The sequence below is a fragment of the Sorex araneus genome, chromosome 2 (genome assembly GCF_027595985.1).
Source record: "Sorex araneus isolate mSorAra2 chromosome 2, mSorAra2.pri, whole genome shotgun sequence".
NCBI lineage: Eukaryota > Metazoa > Chordata > Mammalia > Eulipotyphla > Soricidae > Sorex > Sorex araneus.
In genome coordinates, this window is record NC_073303.1 from 183,359,685 (window position 1) to 183,368,713 (window position 9,029).

The window sequence follows — 9,029 nt, forward strand, 5'->3', positions numbered from 1 at the left end:
TCTGTATCCAGGACACCGTAAGATTCAGAACACAAAAAAATCTTGATTCATCTACCATATGCTAGACCCTCTGAGACTATGACATTACTTTTTGTAGGATATTCTTTTTTTTTTTTTTTTTTTGCTTTTTGGGTCACACTCAGCAATGTACAGGGGTTACTCCTGGTTCACGCACTCTGGAATTACTCCTGGCTGTGCTCGGGGAACCATATAGGATGCTGGGAATCGAACTTGGGTTGGCTGCGTGCAAACGCTCTGTCCGCTGTGCTATCACTCCAGCCCGAGTATAGGATATTCTTAAGAACGGACAGAACCCACTTTTTTATGTTCTGCTCTAGATTATCGTATTAAGAAAGACTAAGTAGAAATTTCCCTTTCCCTACCAAAATCACACAAGCAAGAGAAATACAAATACTGGTATTTTCAGTCTTTAAAGGTAACGGAAACAGTGAGCTCTTTACATTTCCTTTTTGATTGTTGGTTTGCCTATTAATTACAGAGATTGGGTCTGAACTTTGAGAATGGCAGTGAACTGCTCTAATCATAAATTGTTCTTCCTATAGCAGGGTTAGCTTTCGCAGGTGGTCTCATAATGTGAGCAAATGAACCACCTAGTTCCTGGGATAAACTTACCCTGCTTAAACCTTTTTTTTTCTCCACTGCACATTTTAAAAGATCAGGAATATTCTGCTTTCACCTTGAAAACACAAATAGGTGACACTTGGCAAAGTCAAAAGTCACAAAAATACTGGACTTAGTAACTTTGTGTTAAAAGTAGTAGGCCATAGCAGGCCTTGAACATTCAAATCATCAGCCTGGCTTTCGTGTGTTTGTTTTACAATGTAAATGCATCTTAGTGATCAATATCCTACAAATGCACTGTGATTTCTTGTCATCCATTATAATTGTTGAGCTATGATACCATTCTGAAAGACCAACAGTTTGTACATCATAGAATGCATGAGAGAATCAACGAACCTAACTAGCAACTGCCCAGGAAATAAGTTCCTTGGTTAATAATGAAATTGTATGCCACTACCTGATGGTGCAAGGAAATAAGTTAGTTTGTGAACTGGTAAAATTACAAAAGTTAGGGCATGCCAATACCCATGGAAAAATAAATATCCGTATGCTCCATGTTTTAAAATTTTAAATATTGGGGTCCAGATTCAACAAGCACTGTTGCATATGCCCTGTGACATCCTGGCAGCCCTTCTACTTGCCATCCCCTGTACTACAACAAAATATATGATCTCTGATGTTCTGCAACCAAACATAAAGCCCTGGTCAATACAATCTGAACAAAAGGAAGTGAAGAAAAGAAAATGTATATTAAAATTTGTGATTATATTTCAACCTGATAACAGTCTTTTCCACATGCTTATTAGTTCTTTACTAATGACTTTTCAAGTGGGAATCAAATAGCTTTACATTCAAACACATACTCATTGCACGATTATTCTTTAATTTTTTCTTTAAAATATTCATTGTTTCTTATGGGTGGCTTGTGGGCACACCTAGCTGAGCTCAGGGCTTACTCATCACTCTGGAAATTATTTTAGGTTGCTGTATCTCATCAATTAAGAATTAGTGCAAGTACTGTTTACAATAGCCAGAATCTGGAAAAAACCCGAGTGCCCTAGAACAGATGACTGGTTGAAGAAACTTTGGTACATCTATACAATGGAATACTATGCAGCTGTTAGAAAAAAGGAGGTCATGAATTTTGCATATAAGTGGATCGGCATGGAAAGTATCATGCTAAGTGAAATGAGTCAGAAAGAGAGAGACAGACATAGAAAGATTGCACTCATCTGTGGAATATAGAATAACAGAGTAGGAGACTAACACCCAAGACTAGTAGAAATAAGTACCAGGAGGCTGACTCCATGGCTTGGAGGCTGGCCTCACATTCTGGGGAGAGGGCAACTCAGAGAAGGGATCACCAAGTATAATGCGTCAGAGGCCATGTGGGGGAAGGGTGATGCGGGCTGAATGTAGACTAGAGACTGAACACAATGGCCACTCAACACCTTTATTGCGAACCACAACACCTAATTAGAGAGAGAGAACAAAAGGGAACACACTGCCACAGTGGCGGGGTGGGGTGGGGGGAGATGGGATTGGAGAGGGTAGGAGGGATGCTGGGTTTACTGGTGGTGGAGAATGGGCACTGGTGAAGGGATGGGTTCTCGAACTTTGTATGAGGGAAACAAGAGCACAAAGATGAGTAAATCTGTAACTGTACCCTCACAGTGATTCACTAATTAAAAATAAATAAAGAAAAAAAGAGAATTAGTGCAAGTAATTGGGAATGATATGGTCTCAAAGATATCTGGTTATGTGTAAAAATTCATTATTTTCTGTTCTATCCCTTAAATACTACTCTTCACTAATCAGAAGTATTTGAACCTGAGGATAATTATTTTTAGCATGAGAGACATAGCAGGGTACACAATACCTAGCTGTTTTGTGCTCTTTAAACTACTATATTAACAATAAAAAAATGGAGGCTATGATGCTGATTCTAATGATTAGTCTCAAAGACAAGGGAGATAACAAGTGATATATATTAAAGAATTAAATGTATGTAAGTTGAAACCACCTATTTCTTTGACTATCCCAGATACTATCTTGTCAAGCTGTACAAAGATATTTAAACAAAGCCTAATTTAAATTAGAAATTGGACATTCCACTGGGAAATCTATCATCAGCAATCTAATGGAAAAAGGATCAGAAGAATGAAGAAATAGAATGGGGAGTCTTCTAAACAGAAACACATTTATTAATAACTCTAGGGAAAAGATTATAACATTTAGTAGATATCAATAATCAAAATAGATTTTCCATTTAGTAAGGAAGACTGTAATTTTATATTCTCTTAAGATATCATATAGAAGGAGGGAGGTGAATATCAAACATAGATGAAAAGTTAGCCACAAAAATGAAAAATAAGGTAACTTGGCGACAGCTTCTGGTTAGAGAGTTTGAACCTGGGAATGTGCATTGAGATAAATGAATTGCTTTGAGATTAGTATGTGAATGTCACTGCTAAAAAAATGGCTGAAGTGAACAAATATAAAGATTTGTTACAATTCTAATATTGCCAAGGCGTATTTTCTAAAAATAGGAGTAGAAGAGCACTGATAATTTGGATCGCCTGACATTTTTTTTTTGTATTTCTAAAGCAAGGTATGGACTTTGTACAGAATGCTCTTAAAATATTTCAAGAAATGGAATTTCATTTTTGGTGAAGTGAAGACGAATCTGAATTCTTTGTCACAGTTTCTACTGAGAGTTTTTTTTGTTTCCTTTCCTTCTGATTTGAAATTGACTTTGTGACTTGTTTTGACCAACAGAATTCAGCATTTAATGCTGTGTATGGTTCTGTGAATCCTACAATTTATGCATTTATCTCTGGAAAGGCCCCTTTTGGAGACCTCACTGCCATGTTTAGGAGAAACTATTGGGAGAAATGAGGACCACCTGTTCCAGTATTTTGAACTGAATTCTTAGAGGCATCATCATTAAAGATTAGGGTTCTCTCTGTAAAATTAATTGTCTTTTGTAATGAGCTTTAGAATGTGAGTGGAAAAACACTGCTGTTTGTTCATCGGTATTGGGAACAACTGAAAATACTTCATTGTGAGAGTATAACTCATGAGTCAGCATGCGTCAGAGTGTGGGACACTTCAGTGCACTCAAGAAACTCCATCATTTCTAATAACCAAACATTTGTTTGTATAATTTTTCCTTTACTGAAGTAAACTATGTGTGAAATAAAAGCTTTAAGTTTTAAGATTTGTTCTCCTTCAGGCTTTTCCTTCGTCACAGAATGACTAGGGTTGTTTTGTTCTCCATAATTTTTTCAAACATCTCAAAAATGGACTGCATCTCTCTTAGAATCAGCCTACTATATGACAGGTGGATATCAAGTATGATGTACTAGAATTATCAGCACCAGAAGTTTGAGTTTTCGCTCATGTAGACTCTGCAAGTGTAAGAGAGACTCCAAATGAGTGAGTTGGTGCAACCCATAACTGAGTTCCTAGAGATTCCTTAGGCTATTTATAAATATTTTTTGTATATAGAAAATCATGCTTGCATCTTTGTAGATCTTTTCACACTAAAATCAAAACCTGGAGAGAGAGGAAAGTGGACTAAAACGGCCTCAAGTCACATTCTGCTGAATTGAGGAGCTTCAGTTAACTTTATGTATTCAGTGAGAAGTTCAGCATAGCCATTTGTTATTATTATGCATGGGTTGCCTGTCTCAAAGATGAGTTGCTGGTTAGGCTGTGACTGGGTTGTACCACTTCTCAAAAGAAACTCTTTCCCAGCATCTAATCTCATCAAGCTTCCCAAACTTAGAGGCAGGCTCTCTCTCTCTCTCTCTCTCTCTTTTTTTTTTTTTTGCTTTTTGAGTCATACCTGGCAATGCACAGGGGTTACTCCTGGCTCTGCACTCAGGAATTACTCCTGGTGGTGCTCAGGGGACCATATGGGATGCTGGGAATAGAACCCGGGTTGACTGTGTGCAAGGCAAACGCCCTACCCGCTGTGCTATTGCTCCAGTCCCTGGACCTTATTCTTCCCTGTCCTGGCTCCCCAGCCCTGGCCTGTTCTTTCAGAGACCGCGAGTATGGGGCCTGAGTACCTTTTGTAAAGTTTTCAGTTAGTATTGTCTCAACTGTGGTCACTATTGTTAGGCTTTGGCACCTCAGATGGGAAATTCAGGTACTTATACTTACCTGTGGTTTATTCTTTATTGTTTATAATGAAAAGTAGCTGTCAAAAATAATTTTTAAAGCTACAAGATTGATTTCCTTTGGAAAGAGCTAATTTTCATGCAATTTCAGATCACTTGGTTTCAGTACAATAGTTACACCTGTTTTCTAAGTTATTACAAGAGAACAGCTGATGATACTTCCATTGTCATGTACTGTCATTTATATAGACACCTTCATTATAAAGTCGCACAGCATTTTCACTATAAAGTTGCATGGCATTTTCCATCCCACTTTTGTTTTTGTAAATCTTTCTGTAAAATTTCCGTAAGTACTGATTGTGGAGTCAGCTAAAGATTTATGAAGAAGTGATATCCCGTCTTGGTACAGGATATGAGATTTAGTAAGAGAGATTTGGAGTAAAGGGAGTCCTAGTTATTCTAGCAATTACAAACAATGCCAACATCAGATCGCCAATTCCAGGAGACAGGAAACCTAATGCCTGGCGTATGAATAGACCATCAATACTGGATAGCTGAGAGAATGCAGCTGAGGCACACCCACAGCCTGCTAAACTTAACCCTCTCCAAGTCGCTTCCGGTGATTTCACAAGTTAGATAAATGTGATGTGTTCTACATCAAAGGGCAAAGGATAAAATACTCCTTGCGTTTCGGAAGATTGATGTATATTTATTTAGGAATGATCACCAGACTGCAGTGTGGCAGAGTTTATAGGGAAAAATCCCAGAGACTTATTTTGCCAGGAATCCTGAATTTAGAGCATATCCCAGGGGTTTAGGTACAAACGACGCAGATCCAGTTTGATCATTTCAGATTTCAGCAGCTTTTCTGGCACCACAAGACTAGTTTGCTTATTTGCTTCCTTGGACTTACATCCTTCTGCAAGATTTCCAGATAGGTGATGGTCAACTTACTCTCCTGCGCCAGGAAAATTTGAATTTCCTTGGAACTTACACATATGGAAAACTTGTAGATACTAATAAATGTACCAAGTCTTTTATTTTTATTTATTTTTAATTTTTTATTAGTGAATCACCGTGAGGTACAGTTACAAACTTATCCAAATCTTTTATTTCTGCTGAATGACTTTTTCATAAATTAAACTTTTAATCTCTAACCTATTTTATCCTGCAGTAATATTCTCCCCTTTTGTCATTTACCTCCTAGAACTCCATGTTAGACCCAGTTTTTCCTACTCTGATTTTTATTATCTTTATTATTTTTTATTATCTTTTATTTATTTTCCTAAACTTCATTTTTATCATTCATGGTGGGAAAAAATTGTTTGTTCTTTGTACGTGTCTTTATTAAACCAATATTAAGGCTGATTCTGCATAAAGAATATTACAGAACGGTCTGTACTATCTTCTATATTCTGATTAATTCTTAGAATTAGAAGATGAAGACCATGCCTTTCATTCCACTCTAACTTCTCTTGAAAGGTTGTTTCTAATTGGCCAGTTTATTGAGTCTGTATATATTTTCAATGGTATTGGACATTTTGAGCACTGATTTTCGAAATAGTCTTTTCCTTTGAATCCGTAAACATCTCTCCTGCATTTCAAATTTTTTCCAACAATATTTTACTTGGGGAAGGGAAGATCACTCATTACTGGGGGTTGGTATGGTGATTCCCAGTATGTCTAGCCCTATCTGGCAATACATACCTGGGACCAAACTATTAGACCCCAGCTGTGGATCTCAGGTGGATGAATCACCATGGAAAAGAGAATGGTTTCTTTTCTTTTTCTAAACTTTAAATTTTGGTGCAATTTAGGAGTTCATGCAAGCTACTTATTTTTGTAATTTAGAAAACTTGGGGCAATCTAACCTCATTATCAAGTGTATGTTTATACCTTGTATGAATGAGTTTTTCTGTTATTTATGTATATATTTAAAAAATAGTTTATGCATATTTTAAATTGTGAAACCTTTTCTATTTTTCATTTCTCGTTTTATTTAATACTAAACATGACTAACACAATTGCCTAAACTAAAACTTTGCCCTCAACCTTCTCTTTCCACCCCTACACCAATTCTTACTGTTTTCTAACTAACTCTGTGATTTATCTCTTACCTCTGTTTGCATACCCACCATTTCTGTTCAGAGCCATAGATTCTCATTTCAAGATGAATTCAATACTAAGATCCTTTGTCCCTTCACCTCCTTTTTCCCTCCTGTTGAAATTGAAAAATAGAGAAGTGCATCTGGAGACTGATGACCTGAACCTCACTAAGGTCAGAAAATCAGTCAGAGAAAGTCAAAGAATGGAGCTTGAATACCTACCACACATGGAAGAGAGATCTGATCCCACAGCTAAGTCGAACTGGGTGCTTCTTGCAGAGAAGGACACAGGGGAATCAAGATATCCCTTCTTAGAGAAACCTGCAACACTTGAGGCTCTGGCAGTTTTGTTGCAGGGTATTTCTGAATGAATGACAGCAGAGAAGCACTCATACAATAGGGAATCACTATAACCTGGTTGAATGAACAAGGATGCAAACAAAAAATGACTAATGAGGAAGTGAAGGCAGATACCGCCACTGCAGTCACCATTTTTTAGGCAGGCAGAACTTCAAGTATAACAGTGGCACTGGTGAGCCAACAAAGGGGTGAGCCAACAAAGCAGTAAGAGCCATAAGGCATGAAAGCTTTTCCGGGCATAGCAGTGCTCCATTGTACAGGGCAAAGCAATGGTGGAGTAGGTGGTGTTATCTGGGTCACTTCAGAAACTGTGTCATAACTGGGTCAGAGCGAGAGTTCAGCGGGTGGGCTCTTGGCTTGCATGTGGCTGACCTGAGTTTGATCCCTGGCACCCTTTGTGATCCCCTGAGCCTGCCAGGAGTGATCCCTGAGAGCACAGCCAGGAGTAAGCTTTAAGCACTGCTTTGTGTGGTCCACTAACAAAATAAAAAAAACAAAACAAAACAAAACTGCCATAACCATGTAATAATCTGTCAATCAGAGATTCCAACCGATGGAAAGTGCTCACTGGTGGGTTACTGAGCCCCTTCAGTCCTCGGGATAATGACACAGAGAATGAGCAGCTGGAGCTCCTAGCATGGTTAGGCTAGATTGTTTATCTTAGAAAACCTAACTGTCTGATTTTCCTTAGTGTTACAGATGTTGGGAAGTTGTGTGACTGAAGGAACATCAAATCACTTTTTGGATAAGTCAAAGTCAAAGTTCTGTTCCTTTTGTATTAGACACTGTTTGATGCTTGATGCAAACTAAAAGCTCAGATCTTAGACTGCTCTTACCCACTTGTCTATCTACTCATTACTCACAATGTATTCAGTTGCGTCATCCTGCTCTGCCTGTGGCATTTAACTCTGTTCATTCAAAAGTGAGTGAATGAAATTCCTTTCCAGGCCCTGTCAAACAACCAACAAAGAGAGTGATGAAGAATTAGAATATATTCTGAGTCTTTTTAAAAATCATTTCAATTATTTTATTATTATTTTAATTAAAAAATTTTTTTACATGAATCACCGTGAGGTACAGTTACAGACTTACAAACTTTTGTGCTTATGTTTCAGTCATACAATGGTCGAGTACCCATCCCTCCACCAATACCCATTCTCCACCACCAATGACCCCAGCATCCCTCCCACCACCCCTAACCCCCACCCCACCCCGCCTCTGTGGCAGCACATTCTCTTTTGCTCTCTCTCTCTCCTTTTGGGTGTTGTGGTTTGCAATATAGGTATTGAGTGGCCATCATGTTCGGTCTATAGTCTATTTTCAGCACACATCTCCCATCCTGAGCGGGCCCTCCAAGCACCCTTTACTTGGTGATCCCTTCTCTATCTGAGCTGTCTTTTCCCCCAGCATGTGAGGCCGGCTTCCAAGCTTTGGAACAATCCTTCTGTGTCTTAATATAGTTATAATCTTAGTGCAGTGGCATGAGTAAATGTCATTATGATTTTAATTCAAGGTCCAAGAAATAATGCAAATTTTATTTATTGTTATTATATTTTGGTGATAATAACACTGATGTTTATGCTTTTGGAATTACTCAACTTCCCTAACCATCAGATTGATAATGATCTTTCCTCGCTGTGATATTTTCTCTTTTTTTCCCTATATGACCCCCAAATGTGATTGCTTAATAAGAGTTCTATATTTAAAGTCCAAATTTGTATGAACATTCTCTTGTTTTGTATCTTTTTATGCCACATAAATGATAAAATCTTGTATTTGTCTTTCTCCTTCTGACGTGTTCTTCCTAACAAAATATCCTTAAGTTCTATCTAACTTATAACAAAGGCAAGATTTC